General features: G+C 40.4%; 1 long non-coding RNA gene across 2 annotated transcripts in view; it reads left to right on the top strand.

Moving 5' to 3' along the window:
• Positions 1-11,134: 11,134 nt before the first annotated feature.
• The window catches only part of LOC112989464 (uncharacterized), a 43,188-nt gene continuing 36,030 nt past the window's right edge, over positions 11,135-18,292 (top strand). The window contains exons 1-5 of one of the 2 annotated variants that reach the window (XR_010388564.1): positions 11,135-11,324; positions 13,696-14,049; positions 14,667-14,751; positions 15,581-18,060; positions 18,154-18,215. This is a non-coding gene — a long non-coding RNA (uncharacterized LOC112989464). Of the gene's footprint in view, positions 11,325-11,417; positions 14,050-14,666; positions 14,752-15,580; positions 18,075-18,153; positions 18,216-18,292 lie in introns of those variants that run through there. The other variant, XR_003260829.2, reaches the window with a different exon arrangement.

The raw sequence follows: 18,292 nt of genomic DNA, 5'->3' as shown, positions 1-18,292 counted from the left end.
TACACATGAGCAGCATGTGTATAGCAGTTTTAAACTAGTTTAAAACTGCTCTCATCTAAACCTGCAAGGATCTAGCCAACCAAAGAGACTGTGCTACCCGTATATATAGAAAAGGGACTGTCGTACACCATCAGCCATCAATCAGCATATGAGAGAAAGTAAAGACATAAAAATAAAATACTCATGTAAAGGCTGGTCAGGAGTATTCAGCAGAACTCACTGCAACTTCGCTGTGTTCTGGATAGGAATTCAATACTATATTACTCCACATTAAGGGAGAGATTCACTTTTTTTTTAAGGACTCAGTTTCCAATAAATTGAAAGTGTAGATCATGTATATTTAAATTTAGCAATTTTTCCCATAAATGAAAGCTGATCAAAGCAAAACATGGCGTACCATCCCATTTTAATGAGACAGATATCTGCCATGTTCTGGAGAGGAAAGCAGTTTCCTTACTAACTCTGAGATATTTCTTCCCCTTGCATAAGCTAAGATGTTCCACCTGGTATCAGAAAAACTGTGAAATGTTTAATTAAGCACACTTCCAAATGACATCAGTGTTGTGGCACAGTTAAATATTGGGCAATCTATGACTAAAAGCCTGGCATTCTGCTCTGAATTTATAGTTGTGCCCGGTGCTTCAGAAGGAGCTTTCCTTGAGTCGGGATTGCAGGATCAGTCCTAAGATTTGTTTGGAAACCATAAATTAGGCTTGATCTTCTGCTTCCTAGCTTTGGGGAGGATGTCTCTTTTAGTAGCATTCATACAACTACCTCTCTTTAACACACTAGATAAATCATCATCTTAGTTGTAGCGGAAGCTAGACCTATGACAGATTAACGAAAACTAGCCATCAACTCCTCCCAGATATAAATTGGCAAAACTGCTTTAATTTCATCATCCAAGGATTTGGCTTAGGATGGCTTAGCTTGATAATTGTATTTTTGTTGTTCTTGTTTTGTTTTACTTTTAAAGCATCAGTATAAAGCAAGAACATCTAAACTAGCAGGTAAAATGTAAATATGGTAGGTCTCTTTTGCAGCTGATTTGCACTTTGTGCAAAAGTGGGTGTTTAGGGTCCAAAGTTTTCTCAACAACTTCCTTAGTAGTCTGTAGAAGTCTCTTGAACTCAGGCTGTAAATCAGCCATGTGTTAGGCTGAGAGCACTTGAAATGAAAAAAAAAAAAGCCTTTCACAACAAGTGTGATGGTTTTGTACTGTTTTCTTTGCAGAGTATGGGGGTTAATCATGTACTCAAGTTGTTTTTTTGCTTTACAACTATTATAGGTCACAGTAATATTACAAAAACATATTTATTCCATGAATGCTCTGTATCTTTAAAATACCCATGCATATGTCTAAGCATTTGAAGGTTTCATCACCAACTTGAATGTACACTTAGACACTACCTTGTTCCCTTTTTAAAATGCCCATTATACATATCTTTAAAAGAGGTCCTGTAAAAACAGGTTTCCTGATCTCAGCCCTGGCCCTAGGGAGGTCATCAGCAAATCTCCAAAAAAGTAGGCTGCCAGATCAGGGCTGCCTGTTACTATCTTTCAATATAGTCCTAGGACTGTTCTTTTTCCCCCTCTCTTTCTGTTGACAGGGATCATGGAATGGGGCCCTTGAGCAAGTACTGAATTATCCAGGACCTTACTAGGATTCTCCCTTTACTTGCCACGTTTTCTGTTATGTTTTTTGGTTGTATTGGTGTTTTAGATGTAGCCATGAAGGGAGTGGAGAGGCTGCACACTCACGCAGCTTCTCCCCCATCACGTGTGTTCCTGCCACAGGGTATCAGTAGGACAGAGCCATGGCCTTCCTCTCCAGATCTATCCTTGTAAACTATATGACAGGAGAACCTCAACATCTTTTGGTTTCCTTACATTATTTATTAAATTTATTATTTTTTTATTAATTATTAAATTTAAATGTATTATTTTTTCATTAAATCTTACTTATTTGTAAATGTGTCTTCCCCAAACGGACTGCTTACAAAAACTGGGGGGTTATAGTCACGCTTTCTCTATTAACGTAGTTGAAGACTTGTCCTTGCCTCTCACAGCTCCCCCTGCTTAACTCCCAGGGCCCATAAGAAAGGTCACTGGGTGAAAATTAATAGCCTGCAATACACAGAAGGTCAGACCAAATCATCTAACAGTCATCAACTATTAGCATCGTGGTGACTGCTACCACCACGACCACCTGCTAGCACAGTGACCATCTATTTAACAAATTCCTCCTTCGGTTGGTACAAGAGCCTCTGTCCTCAGCTCTTGATCTCATTTCATTTTGGTCCTAATTCTTTCACGCCCCAGTGTGACTTCGTTGGCTTCAGTGTGGCTGCATTTCATTTGCACTAGTGGAAAGAGAATTGGGCCTTGAGGCCAACTTCTCAAAGACCTTTGATCTAACATCCATTCACATTTATGAGGTAAGACACCTAAATATCTTGCAAGATGTGGGACTAAATATTCTTCTCTCTTGGCTATCTTTCCTTCAGCTATGACATGGATTATTTTAGACTTTACATGTATATCTTATTCTAACTGCAGTCTGTGAGGCTACATTGCCATTGATGTAAGCATTAAACAGGCAGCAGGGTTAGAGCAGGCCCTAATTATATTGCAGTCTAATAGGGAAACAGATATGTCAAGCGAGAGGTCAGCAGCATATTTTCGGAGCACGTCTCAAAGTTCACCCTGTACGTGCCCTTTCCTTTTACTAAAATATTTATAGTTTGTTTGTTTTACACTGGAAATATCCTTTCTGCAAATTTCTCCTGCGAGCCATGTGGGACATGGTCAGCATGCAGAACCCAGAAAGCAGTCATAAACCACAGGAGGAGAATCTGGAAACTCCTCTTTTCGAGACTCTCTCCTATGATGGGTTAGGATGGCAGCTGTAAAGTGTACAAGCTGTAGGAACCTAAAGCAAGCAAATCCCAAACTGCTTTAGAGAAAACCCCTTCCCAGGACCATAAACAATCTGGCACCCAGACACTGTGTGTGCTGCAGTCAGCAAACTTGGTATTTCCACACGCCTCAGAGTTTTATTTCTGCATGGGTGCTCAAACACAGCTGCTACCAGAAAACTAGAAGCCTTCTCCAGGACTATGTCCAGGGCGTTCCTGATAGTAACTGTTCCTCTATACCCCCCAAAGCATGTGCTTTCTGGTCAAGCCTACCCTATGACGTGGGAGCGAGTGCCTGTGCAGGGCAGTCATGCCTTTCTTTCAAAGACCAGGCGTTTTGGGACCACCTGCCTTTTTAGAATAGGCTAAGAGTTAAAGCACTTCGTGGGTGATGATGTGCAGAGAGGGATTCAAAACTCAAGAAGCCAGAAAAAGCTTACTAGAATGGCCCAGGTCTCAGCCTAGACATTTAGAGTACTTGTTTCAAAGAGATCACAACAGGGCTCCATTCCTGCTCTAAAAACGCTTGTGTAAAACCTATGAGCAGCCCTGGGAGCAAAGACCAGGAACGGTCTGCCCCTGAGCCCGCCGTCCTCTCTCGGTTTCCTACATGGCCTCAGCAGGGAGCGGGCAGGGTGCTCCTCTTCCCAGCTACAGCCTGGTAGCTTGGACAGTCTCCCAGGGGAAAAGACATGCGAATTAAACCTCTTCAAACAGTGTGTGGAACTGAACCTGGGTCTTACATATTCCTACTGAGTGCATAAATGAAGCAGCACTACCTCATCCTTCCACCACAGTTTATAAGAAAGGAGAGATGCCTTGTTAAATGGAAAATAAGAAAACAAAGCAAAGGTAGAGAACCCAGGTTTGCAGATCTTGAGAGGACGGAGGTGCCTCCCTGCAACCCTGGGGTATGATGCTGCCCTGTCTCGCGCCGGGGTGGCTGAGCTGCTCCCTGCACACTGAGCTGGCTGCTTTCAAAGGGCTGAGGTCTTCCAGCCAAGGGCACGGGCACGCAAGACAGCGTCCTGGCTCCCATGCAGAACGGTGGCGACCTGGAAGTTCGGTGTTGCTGTGACTAAATTCCTGTGGCTAAAGTTTTATGGGAACTCAGCTGCCCCCAAGCCTCTTCAGTGAGTTTACACTTTACAATAACGAGAGCAATTATTAACAAGGCATGAAAAAACATTTTGCTTTATCCTGTCATGATACAAGTGCACCACCACCAGGGACAACTCTCTTTCAGAAAGCAGTGGGGAAATGTTTAGAGAAGAGAAAGTCTCAACGCCCCCATAACCATCTAATTTGAACGTATAATTTGACAGGACTGTTTTGTGAACGTTTTCTATGATCGATTTAGCAAAGTTTAGTACATCTTGTATACAAAAACCATATTGCCATCCCAAAGTACTGTTTAGTTTTGAATCTTTCTGGAAACATCAAGCTTGTGTTTATGTAAAAATGAAATGAGTACATTAAAAAAAAAAATCAGATCTTCCATAAAACACACCACCTTATTCTAAAATAACAATGTGACCACCTTGGCACAGTATACATCCCAGCTTATACTCAAGACGTTAGAGTAAGGATTTCTCTCCACTACTAGAAAATTCAGCCACTCAGGCAGGTAATCACAGCATCTGACTGCTTAATTATGTCGAGTTTGATATCTACATGTTTTATAAGATACTTTGCCTATCAAACAGCAATAAGTCCCTTAAAATAAACACAACAGCAATTTTATTAGGTGACTGAGTGGTTAATAGGATTTTTTTTTACTCTATGCATGAGTGAGAGAATTTGATAAGCCTGACCTTGAAACACTTTCATGCATGCTTAATTTTAATCACGTGAGTAATCCCGGTGGTTCCAATACTACTCAAATGTTTAAGCACATGCATAGGTGTTAGCAGGACTGGGCTTTAATGAAGCACAAAACTTAATGCCTAGTTTTTCAATGTTAAAAATAACATCTTGTCAAATTCAGTTTTCGACAAGAAATCATTATATAAAACACATTATAAAAATGAATCTGTATCTAGTAAATACTTTGACTAGTAGATATAATAAAAATGTTTTTTATAAATATAATTCTGAACATTTTCTTAGAAGCTCAGCTTTCCAGTAATCACGCAGGGAGAAGAAAATCAAAGCTCTCTTCACACAATAGCATAGCTTTTGTCATTGTGCTATACACTGTACCCATACATTCTGCTCCAAAAGCTTTCCAAAATAGCCACTTCTTGCATGGTAATTGTAATGCTCCCTGTAGACTTTCTAGAGTATAAAAAGTATTAAGACTCATCTGCAGGACCTAAGGCAAGACCTCATGGAAGAAAGCCTTAGCAGTGGGGATACTGAGGAAGGAAAAATTTGTAAAAGTCTGTTCTCCAACACCTTTCCCCCCATTTCAGGAGTTTCCCCTCACTTAGCAGAACAGTCAAAGTCTCAGCTTCAGAAATTGCTGACTTCTGTGAGTTTTCTGCCGACCAAATCTCTCCACAGAGGCATTTTCCCTCCCCACACTGCCCCACCCCGGACACCCGAGGGTCATTCCCTGCATGCTTTTAGCTGTTTGGCCCACGGGACCGAGAAGGCCAGGTCACCCCACACAAAGACCGCCGTCCTCATTCATGTTAACATATCCCCTGTCTACCTCTAAACACAACCTTGGTAGCTATCGCCATTGCAAACAAAAATATTTGCAGTTCATCTGAGGATTTCCTGACTATTTCCTAATAGAGTTCACGCCTGTAGCAAGCCTGTTTTCCTTTGCCATGGGGTCAGTCACACATTAATAGCGATGCTTCCAACCCCCTCAGCAGCCTTTCTACAGAAAGTTATTGCGAAGGAGCTTACTTGCGGTCTCCTGGCTGCCCAGCGGTGGGGGACAACACCCCCGATATATATTTCATGTATTTCATGAGGGTCTGAGGGAAGACAATACAACGAGGACCTTATCCAGGTAAGGAATAGGGCGAAATTTTTTTCATTCCTGTTGACAAAGATATATAGGCCTAATTATGTCTTCTGCTGTGAATTTGGAGTAACATATTATCATCAACTTTCATATGGCTATTTTTATAACAGAAAAAAATTGAGTGTAGTTATGAAATCCATATACTCTGAAAACTCCAAAAATTAATATCAGTTAATTTTGCTCTAAGTCAAAAAATAAACTAACCTTGATGGATCTGTCTATTTTTATTTGTTCTTTAAAATCCTAACTGTTCTCTATACCAAATAAATGTCTGTGAATATTTTGTTTCTGCACTCAGCTTACAAAACAAGCTAACAGCAACAAAACTCAACTAACCAGTAAGGGTAAGCAGTATTTACAAGATTTTAAAGTTGTGAAATTTGATTTTGTCAGTTACTTCCAGCAAACACTGCATATTGTCTATTTTACTCTGTTATTTTAAGTTAATTTGCAGAGTGTCACAAAAGAACAAAGGTTAAATACTTGGAATTTGCCCAGGTTGTAAGTCACTGCAGAATGTGGTCATAAATGCTAGTTTCTCTGGGAAAGAGAAAGGCAAACTGGTGCCCAACCGCAGCTTCCCTAAACACCAGGATGAGGAGGAAATTCCTCTGGAGTCAAGTAGTGAGGCAGGAGCTGGAAATGCAGAGCATTTCAGGGCTACTGCTTCCAAGACTGCTCGACTAAAGTACTCCAGGTAGGTATGGAGCTGAGCAGAACTATTTTACAGATATATCCTGTTATTTTAAGGAACATGAAGACATAAACCTGTAGTAAACGAAGCTGCTCTTATAGTAATAGTTTATATTTTTTAACAATCTGAGAAGCAACTTCGGTAGTTAGGGATATTGGTAATTAAAAGCAGTGAAACTAGATGTAAACTCAGTTGATATATCTATGCAAAGGCATAGCATGCTATGGTGGTGGATATTAGCAGTTACAAAACTACAATTCCTGGATGAGTTTAGAGTGAATCATAGTAAATCTATGACTGCTAGGTTGTGCTATGGGAAATGAAGCTCTGTTGATGGGGCTTGGATTGTTCTGTGTGTTTATTTTATCTGGTCTGATTATTTTATCAAGCAGGATTATATACATTTATGCTGGTCACTGTGGCAGCAGCTGTCATTCAAAGCCATCTAAGCACAGCACAGCTATTAAGTCTCTTCCTAAGTAAGGAGGGAGAAACTCAGAAATAGAGTTTGTCCAAGGTCACACAGTATGACAACAGCAGCAGAGAAAACAGAAAACCTCCAAGCCTTGACTCTCACTCTCCTGGCAAAAGTGTAGTATATTCAACAAAAGATACTGCTGCAAGCCTTTCTCCTCCAGCCTTCCTCAGCCACCTACGACTCTTTTACCAGTTACGGTATTCGTCCAACTCTGCAAGGGTCGGTGACGATAATTTGAGCATTTGCCAAGCGTCTGGCTCAGGGCCTGAGCAGTTTTTCTGGTGAATTAGAAGATGGGGTGCATTTTGGAATTGTTTTTGAATGCTTTGCATGTGTCTCATGGAAAATATGCTTTCTAATAACAGTTCTTATACTATCAGCCTGTTTTTTTATGCATTTCACTCTCTTTCCCACTCCTATTACTGTGAATATTTTACAGGAAAGCTGTTAACTGATTATTGTCAGTTCTAGCACTCAGTAAAATTGCAGTTTGTGCTAGTATTTTAAAATCAGGCCTCTAGCTTCAACGGGCCAATCCTGGGAGACACCAAGTGTCCTCAACACTTATTAAACCAAAAAACCTCTGGGTTCTCAGCACATTATAAGGCCTCTTCTGAAGGATATCCAAGCAAAGTAGATGAATTTCTAAACAGCAAATGTCCCAGTTTTGTTCAAAAGCTACTTGTGAATCAAAAAGTCAGAAAAAAAATTAATCTATTTCTCAAACTATGTTAAAAAATCCTGAGGTGTCAGTACTTTTTAAAAACTGCAGGTAACATTTGAAACAAGTAATCACCAGTAAGGTTTTGATTTATTTTTACAGGGTTTTTTTCTTATGGTTTATACATTTTGTAGATACTCCTTTTTGGTACTTATTCAGCATATATTCACCATAACTCTTCTTGATATCATTATCATTAGCCTTAAGATAGGTACTTTTATTACAGAGAAAAGATATTTCATCATGATAACAGCACTCAATTTTGTCTTATTCTTACCAGTTTTCTTCCCGTGTGTTATTCACATACACAAGGTTCAAAATATTTGCAAGATGACCTCATATTTTTTGTTGTTGTTTCCTTTTGAGCTTTTCCTTGCTGAGGAAGTGTGTCACTTGCATTTTGAAGTGAACTCTGGTAAATGCAGCCACTTCTTGAAAAGATCAGTGCTATCATTTGAGCACGACTTTTCCGTAAATATGCAAGTGGGAAGAAAACTATTAAGACTTCTTGGGTGAACTACCCACAGAATCAGTCTTACCCCAATCACAGTACAATGCTGGTTCTGGATCTTTCTTCCCAGCACACTACCTATCTCATCGCTGTACATAACTCTGGGGTCCAAAGAAGGGTAACTGTATTGTAAGACTTTTTAATTCCCTAACTTACTTCAGCTGTTATCAGCAGCTGGTTACTTCAGCTAGCTGATATGCCTTGGTGTCTTGTAAACATTCTCTCTAGTATTGTGCATTACTCATAGTTTGAAAATCACTTTGACTCCTGTAACATAATTATGTTAATGTCAAATGAGTCACAGAGAAACAGAAAAACTGTATCAGAGCTGCACCTAAGTGCCAGTTTCTGAATACTCTTGTTGGCATGGTAGAAGTAGTTTAGGGGGTTTAGGGGGAAAAAACAACTTTCATTTAATGAGTGATGTGAAATAATGATAATGACTCATAAGGCAGCTTGCGTGACAATCAAATTCAGATTCCTTGGAACATAAAATTGTTAAGAGAACAGACTACCCGATTATTTATATTTATATCAGAGTGAGGATGAAAAATACTGAATTTTAAAGAATGACTTTCCCAGGAAAACTTTGCAGATATCTTTTCCACATAAACAGCTTTTGGCATTCATTGTTTAGTTCAAACTCTGAAAGGGACTTACTTAAACTGACATCTTAATTAGATTACATTTCAGAGTCAATCATCTCCAATGTTTTCTTAATTTTACCTTTTTCTTGCTTAGTTGATACAAGGGATCATTAAGAAAAAAAAAGCTCACTTTTTTTGATCATCAGTGCAAACAGCTGGAAGCTCTTCAACAAGGCAAAAGTTCTTGCAACACATTTTGTCCTAACTTAAAGCAGTTGAAAGGATAATAAGGGTAGAACTTGTTCCAGAATTAAAAGAGAGGGGAACATCTGTGGCACACTGTCTGTCTCAACGTTGAACAGTAGCGTTTTTTTCTATAATGTACAAAGGCTAGTTACTGTGGCATTTGCCTACCAGGATTTTACATGCTCAAACATATATCAATATCCACACATACCAGCCTCATGAATAAGATATACCATCTGAATGTAAATGAAAACATTTGCTTCAGATGGTAGAATTTTTTTTCCTTAGAACAGAACAGTTTTAGTGTTTTAATAGATCCCACTGTCCTATTACATCAAAAAACAAGCTAAAAACTAGATAATAGGCAAAAAAGACAAAAAGATAAAATGAAAATTGTATCCAGATAACTTAAATGTAGGAAAAAAATCACACAGGGCAACATATCAAAAATATCTGTTTGTAAATAAGCATCTTTACATTTATATTAACATATACAGAAAATTATGAGAGAAGACTTACATTTCTCTAAGAGCTACATCTCTTTCGGAGCACCTCTCCTTCATCTGCTGACTTCTCATCTCATTCCTTTTGATTTTCTGTCCACTTCTCCTAGAAACTCAGTTAATAAATTAAATCTCACATGCCCCATAAGAAACCAACTGTTGTTACTAAATTGAGTGGGAATATAAGGTCATGCCATAGGTGACTAAGTACACGCTAGATTTCTCTACGAGCCATGATCTAAATATGACGCCACAGCATCATCTCGACCTTAAGTGAGTGAGGGGCTTTATTTCAGAGCACATCTCCAGTCCAGAGGGAACCTACTATGGACAACACCTGCAGTTCGAAGTCCTCTGTGCTCTGCTGAGCTGTAATGGTTTGTGTTTCATTTATTACAGTTTTTTGCATGGTAGAAGTAATTTAATGAATCACTTACAGAGCCTGTATTGTAGTATTTGGCATTTCTGGATTTCAATTATGAAGTAAGTGGAAAACATATCAAAAGACTTCTTCCTTTGTAAATCAATCTAATTTTCTCCATGATTTATTTATATTTTTAATTTACCCCGTATGGACAGACATACATTCTCTCTGTGTGATGTTCATCTAGCTGGTGTTTGTAACACATGGCAGAGCAGGGTTTCTGGCTGTAGACCTAGGCCTTTGGGCACTATGGAGAATAAACTGTAAGTAAGTAAGTAAGTAAATAAATGGTCAATAAATAAATGGTTAAAATAAGAAAGCTGCTGCCCTAGACATCGAAATGAGTAATGGAACACGAGGCAAGACACATCTGCCTCCTCCTCGTCCACGGAGTTGTTCAAGGGGGGCAGGGAGAAGGGAACCTCAGGTGAAACCGGAGGTTACCACAAAAGCGTTAGCTCTGATGGCGAAATCTGGGAAGCAGGTAAGCCGAGAGGGGACACACGCAGCACCATGAAGGTCGGCAGCACGTTTTACTTCGTTAATCAGCAAAGAGCAGAGTCCGCCTGGACCCCGCTCGCCCGTTGCCGGCGGCGCGGGCACGCCCCCCTCACGTCACGGCCGTTTGAACCAAAAAGAGCGGTTTCTCGCCGCGCCCCCCCCCCACCTGCCCCTGCCCGTCACCGTTGCCCCGCCCCTGCCCCGCTCCCCGCGCGCGCCCCGCAGCCCCGCTGGGGGGACGCTGCCCCTTTAAGGAAGCGAAACCCCAGCACGCATTCCAGTTTCCTCCCCCCGCGCGGACGCGTCATCGTTCCGGGAAGCCGGTGACGTCATCCCGTCCTCCCGCGGCGACGGAGGGGCGGGGACCTGAAACAAAGGAATAAAAATAGAAGGCGGGGGGGGGGGGGGGGGAATACGGTGGCCGGCGAGTGCTGCTATAGGCTCCTCGGCGGTGACGGCAGCGCTGAGGGGCAGCCCCGCTGCCTAAGGAGGCTCTACCCGCACCACCGTCGCCCAGTGCGCACGCGCGGCAGGCCCTGCTATTTATAGGCGCTCCCCGGTGGCCCCGGGGTGGGGGTGACGTAATGCGGCGTGCTGCCGCGCCGGGGTGTGCGTGCGGCGTCACGTGCCCGCCGTGTCACGTGCCCCGCCGTGTTGACAGCGACCGCCGGCGGTTGCCTAGCGACCGGGCCGGGCGGCGACGGGGGCCTGGGGCTCCCTCCCTCCCCGCCCGGCGGCGGCGCCCGGGTCGGTGGGCAGAGGTGAGGGGCTACGGGACCGGGGCCGTCCGGCGCCCGGGGCAGGAGGCAGGGCCGGGCCCGGAGCGGGGCCCTGCTCGCGTCCAGCCGGGCCCTGGCCGCGGGGCGGGGAGTGGCCGCGGCGGCTGGGGTGCGGGTTTCTGCTCGTAGTCATGCTTCTGAGTCATGAGGGTCGACAGCTCCGGTTTAATTTATAGCTCTGTAAACAGAGGGAGGCTTCTTCGTTAAATGTCATCGTTTTTTCTTTATTTGGCATCAGCAAGAGAGTCTTGCGGCATTGCTTAACCTCCCTTTGTGAGATATTGTGTAGAAAAAGTAACAGTTATACTGAGAGTGAAAGAAACCAGCAACCCAGGGTGCTCCTGTCTCAGTGCTGTGCTCATAGTCCTGTGACTGAGGGAAAACACTGTATTGCTTGGGGGGGAGGGAGAGGTGTGTTGTCTGGTTCTGGTTTCATCACCCACTAGACCATAACAATCCCACAATTAGTTATTACACAAGTCTTACATTGGGGGTGCTACTTATGGTACCGCCTTCTCCCAACAATGGCAATGAAAGTGCTGGCTTATCCAGAATGTGGTAAGGATGCTGTTTCATTTCTGATCCCATTGCCAAGCCCACCTCTGAGCAGTTCCATCAAATATGGCCCTGAGGATGTTCTGTAGCATTTGTGGCCATTGTCTTTTTGGGAAAGAGCTGAGCATAGGAGTGTTTACACTCCTCTGCGGGAGCCGGGCTTGGCTCTTTTGCCTTTCATTCTGAAAGTCAAATCATCCTACATCAAAACGGTGTTGTATTATAATGATTTTATTTGAGGGGCTCTTGTGCAAACTCTTTCTAGTAGTATCTGGTTGACAGGACTTGGCCACATGACTTTATAATTCTCTGTTTATCAAAATCTGGTATTACAAAGATACTGGGTTCTTCGGATCCTTTCTTCATGCAGCTTTTGGAAGAGGCTGTGCCCAGAAGTCAATAACTGTACATCTTTTAAAGCCATTTCTTTCAACAGACAAACCAGGCAGCAAATAGATCTTTAGTTTGGGATAACATCTTCTTGGGTTGTTTCAGCTCAATGAAAATATGCCAGGCCATAGGAAACAAGGAGCTTGAACCATATGCCTTGGCAGGTAGCCTCTGGTCTGTTTATGACTGAGAGGAAAATGAGCAGGTAGAAGACACAGAGTTATGCAATAAGCACCAAATACAGGTTTCTTTCATGCTATGAAGTAGGTTAGTAACTGCTTGAAAGCAAAATATGTGTTCCAACTTCTGTCCCCATACAGCTGATGTGTCCATATCAGCATGCACAAGCTCTTAGAGTTGTCTTTTTTGAATCTGAAAAATAAAGAATTTGAACTAAATCTAAGCCAGAACATGACATTATTTTCTTTTTGCACTTTAACAGAGTAGTTCATTTGAGATTATTTTCAAGGGTTTTCAATAGGCATTAACTTAGCCAAAATCTAGACAGAAAAATTGAAGGAAGTAGAGATTCAACCCATGCAGCTGTGCAATGGAAAGGAAATGGAAAGGTAGTTGAATAGTTGTTGACACTCCTTTTCCATCTTTCGTTGTTGTAGAGCAGCTTATGTTTGCAGAGGTTCCTTACCAATTTGAAGGGGTTTGTTGCGTAGTGCACTGCAAATGCCGTGTGTGTGGTGCAGTGCAAACTTACGCCAGATTGCGCTGCCACAGAGAATTCTAAGGAAAGATACTTTCTGTGTAAAGAGTGTCCATGTCTTTTACTAGATTAGATCATATAGTGGAAGGGAGGAAAGAAGTGGACAAGCTTTGGTACGTACAAGTCTCTCCTTCAGCTGCTCTGAAAAGGATATTCTAGAAACCTGTACCAACAAATCTGTGCTTTTCCTAAAATCTAGGTGATAAAGCTTTCTATGGAAAAATTTGGATTTCTTCATCAGTTCCTACAAGCTTAGTAGCTGCTACTCTTCCATTAAGCTTTTTCTGGAAGACATGCTGCTATGAACATAGCTATCATATAGAGTGGTCTTTAGACCAGTTCATGTATAGATGCACAATTAATTGCTCTAAGTGTATAAAAAATATATATATGTATACATAGTCAGTTCTGCATCAGCTCTGAAAAGCGCATTTACAATGCTCACCTCATTACTATAGAGATGACTGTATGCCACCAACGGATCAATCTTTTGAACGAGCTATTAGAATACCACTGTAAAGCTTACTGTAATTCCAAAAGAAAATCTGCGCTTATTGTACATCTCTGGCTGTCATGTACTATACTGTACTAGAATGGCTATGGAAAGCAGTTAAATAATTATGTTATCCCAGAAAAAGTATTATGCTTGGAAATGACGTTTTCCTAGAACATTCCTTTTGCCCTCCATAGCTTTAAAGTAGTTCCCACAGCCTTACCGCCAGAAGCGACCTTCCTGGAAGTCAGTGAGTGCCAAATAGAATCAGATTATGTGCAAATCTTGCATAATAAATGCCCTCTACAGCAGAACTATCAAGATGTGTGGCTGCTCCTCGGTCAAGTCAGAAAATGTGATATACTTACTCAATGTGCCTAATGTCCTCATGGAAAACGCTGGGATGAACACGAACAACTACCAGGAATCAGAGCCAACACTGACAAGCTGAAGGACAGAAATGCCCACTTAGCAGTTGGAGAACACCTGCAGAAAGCAGTCGAAGGAGACCTACAGAGAGCCTCCAAAACACAAGCCCAGAAGCTATACATGTATGTAAACTTCAGTGGACACTAAAAAGTGTAGCTTGAACAGAAACATTAATTTTGTACCTAATTCTGTCTGTACTCCTCCTGTTAGCCCTTTGCTGTCCCACAGGCAGTAAAAGCCATCCTGCAAGTTCTGTGAGGATTAAGGCCCCTCCTTACTTCTCAGTGCTAACCTCCTTTTTCTCTAAAAACATCTACCTTTTAAACATAGTTGAGGTATTTTAGTTCTTAGGAGAATGCTTCTTCCTAGTTTGTACTAAGCTTCAAACTTGCTTCTTTCATCTTAGACCTGAGGGGGAGTTCACATACATTTAACAACTTACATCTGTTTGTCCAGAAAAAAACCCATTTTCTACAATTCTTGCCTCCTATATGGGGAATCCATATTCAGGACAGGCTAGAAAGAGTTTCTGGTGGAAGTTAAGTGATGTGTATTTTCTGACTCAACAGGGCTCTTTGTTTTTAAGCGGTAGGAATACAGAGAATTTCTCTTGAATTTCCTTTAATTATAAGCCTGCGGGTAGAGTGAAAGGAGGAGTGATTTCTGTTTCTCAGTATGATGTTTGTGAATTAGTTCTGCCTGAAGGAGTTACTGTTTTGTTGCTATGTTATAATTGCAGCTTTCCTGTGGCTATAAAGGAGATTTGGCTCTGTGACACTTCTGATTCGTTTCTCTTCCCTTTTCTGTGGGAGCTCTCCAAAAAGGTAAACATGAGTTACATTTGTGACTTAAACGTTCTGCCTTCCATTTCTCTCCTGCACAATCATAAGCTAAGGGGTTCCTTTTATTGAGAACCAGAGTTGCATGTCAAGTCAGTTCTTGCAGTCTGGCTTTTTCATTTTGGAGAAAACATGATGCACTTGAAATGTACTTGAAATACCATTTTCTCATTAGATCGTTAGGTTATGCAAGGTGGAGTATGGCAGTTACCCTTAGAGCTATTTATTACACTGTGGTTGTGAATCAAATAAGGAAAGATGGGATTCAAGAAAGGACATGATAAGAATTTTTGTAAAAATGAGGGTGGTCTGGATGATGAAGGTATATGAGAAGATTAATGTGGAAAAAAAAGTTTACAAATCCCTCAATGTGTACACCTCTGCCATTATTTTTGAACAGTCCTTGGTCAAGCATAGACACTGAGTCAGTATTCTGTAACCTTTCTCGTCATGGGAGTCTCCTGTTTTTCCAGCTGTACCAAAGTCTAGAATTCGTGACTTTGAGAAATGAAGAAATGATTTTATTAGGTGATAATTCTTGCTTGCAGATAAGAGATTATCCGTGATCCTGAGCATCTTTCTTTTCAGGTAGGAAAGAGTAGTTAAGATGTGAGCAAGAGTCTTAGGGAATAAAGTCTACCACAGTGTGCTTTAGGTAAATCATTTAATGCTTTCTGACAAATAAGAGATGTGATGTTTTTTATCTCATAGCAGTGTGGTGAGCATAACAGTAACAATGTTTATCATGTAAACACCTAAGATAAATAGAGATTGCACATTGAAGGACTTAACTGTTTCCTTTGACCTCTTACAGTTTTCTGCAGAGTGCTTCGTACTGCAAGATCTGTATGAACTGAGACAATACAGCCGTTCATGAAATCTGCTGTAGTCTAATAGTCTCACAAATCAATTTACTCCACTTGTAAGATTTATTTGCTTGCTATGTTACTGGAAATTTGAATAACTAATCAAAAGTGCCTTTTAAACTTCTGTCTTCAAATCTTGGTGAGATTTCAAAGCGTTCAGCTCTGTCAGATTTTGTCATAGCTACCTGTGAACTGAAGTTATCATACCTCCATAATTAACATTAAATACTATATCCTAAAAATATATCTATTATATATATCTATATGATTTCCATTTTATCATCTAGTCCATTCACAGGGTCAGTTTAGGAATGTTACCTGGTGGTGTTTATTGAGACAGAACGAATTACAGAATTATGCACCACTTCTTGCTGCTGCAGTTTTCCAATAACATAACTTGAAAGTTTACATTAAAAGTGACTCACAAGTTCAGAAACAGATTAAAGCCTTACTGCCGCATTCTCTGTTCTAATCCTTCCTCCTCCTGCCCCTCAAAATGAATGTTTCCAAGACTGTAAAATCAAAATGATTCACAGAAATCCTCCTGATGCAGCTCATGGTTTTCGAAACTTTTGTTCTTTTCTATTTGTTTCTTCCAGAACTTCCTGTGTCACTTCCTCCATATCCACTGGACTTTTTTTTTTTTTTTTTTTTTTTTTTGCTCTGGCATGATATTTGCCTTTATTTAGTATTGCTAGTGATCTGGTGGCATTCTGGTTTTCAGTCGTTATTCAAAAATGTGGATAAGTTTATTCAGTTCGTATAGAAACAAATGTAGCATACTGTAAATCACAATGAGGAATGTTTTGCAGAACAGGAACAATTGTATAAAGAAGTGGAAAAGCAAATAAAAGACACTGTTTCCCCCAAGGGCTCCTGTTTTTATAACTTTAGATCCAGACGTTCTTTGGAACTTGGTCTGACTCTCTTGCCTTTTAATGCCTTATTAAATGTGAAAAGCAGAAAATGGACTCAAATCATGGCTACCTTTTTGAAGTTTAGATGATCAGCAGGGCAGTGTGTACTGTGAAACATTTATCTGCAGTGAGCGCAGTGCTTAAAAGAAATCCGTAATCTATTACTCATTTAGTTGAATGCATAGCACAAGCAAAACAATACCTGAACGAATGTGTCAAGGCAATATATTTAAATGTTATCAGCAGGAATGCATCATACAAATGCTGGAGGAGAGAACTGCTGCTTTGTGGGAATTTCATCCTTCATTTTTTGACTTTTCTGCATGTTAGTCTCACACAATATTATTTTTAATTCATGACTCTGAAAGGGTATCTTCTTTCTGCCCTACATGTAAAAGTAATATGAATAAGAGAAAAGCGTTTTCCAGAGTCAGGTGTGATCCTGTCCCTGTTGAACTTAATGGCAGAGTTCTCGCTGACTTGAGTGATGCAGGACCTGGTGTATATAGGTTCTTGTGGTGGGGGAGTTTGTTTGTTCTTGGCTTCCTTTCTTCAGAGACATTGATGTGTGACCAAAAGCCACAGGTTTGGCTCCTAAAACACACAACCTACACAATTTTAAGAATGAAGATCATTTTAAAATTTGTTTGATTCCCTTTCAGTAACTACTTTTAAGATTGTTTAAATGTACTCATTTTTGTAATCTCATTGTTTTTTTCTCCTTAGTACTCCTTAGGCAAATTGTATTTCTGGCCATTGGTTTGAGTTTGAACTCAAATATCCTTCTTATCTATGTTGTTGTAAGTGGGGTCTTTCTAATTTCCTTTTGTCTAACTTTGGATACTTTCTGGGACATCTCGCAGAAAAGCTTGCTTCTTCTCTCCTCCCAGTAAAATCACTAATTTACATTTGAAAATGCATTTCAGGGGTACAACATACCCAATTATAAATGGATTATTTATTTTAGCTTTTTAATTTGCTTTATACTACAAATAATAAAATTGGTTTTAGGGATTGAGTTTTATATTGTTTGACTGATATTCAAGTTTATTCTGAAACAACTAATTTTGATTTCATTTTGCTTAATCTGTCATTGTTTTATTAACTTTTCAGAAAATGAATTGCAAGAATCCTTCATGATTGCATATGTCCTAAAAACCCTCTGTAATCTGGAAAAATAATAATTTTTAGTCTTTGTGCTAGACTGAACAAACTACTTACAAATAAGTCTGGTTTTGCTTTAACTTCTGCAGTTCAAATTAGTTTTAATAACTGCGATTACAGTGTAGTATGCTGCCTGCCTCCCAGGCAGTTACTCCATCTTCAGCGTAGCCTTCATAAGCGCTTGAAAATGCAGATAAAGAAATCTACTTTTTATTCTCTTGCTATTTCGTAATTGCTGTACACTTTTTTGTTTCGTAATTGCAGTTCTACTTAAATGCTAAGATATTTAGCACTGAAAAGAAGCAGACTCTTCAGCTGTTGAAAATGAGAGTGCATCTGTAATAAAGGTTATTATGATTCATTTTTGTACTTGTCAGTTCTTTGAAAACATAATTTCAAATCTATAAAGGCATATGCTTGTTTTTTTAATGATCCATTAGAATGTGTTCCTACGGCACTGAGATCAGTGATAACAAGACAAGGTGAACACTGATGATTAAAGGTAAGATTTTTAAGTCCCTTGAGAGTCTTTTACTGTTAGTGGATAATATCCTGCACCCAATAAAGTAGAAGTTACCA

This window comes from Dromaius novaehollandiae, chromosome 3, assembly GCF_036370855.1.
Source record: "Dromaius novaehollandiae isolate bDroNov1 chromosome 3, bDroNov1.hap1, whole genome shotgun sequence".
NCBI lineage: Eukaryota > Metazoa > Chordata > Aves > Casuariiformes > Dromaiidae > Dromaius > Dromaius novaehollandiae.
This window is presented reverse-complemented; position numbering and strand designations above follow the sequence as displayed.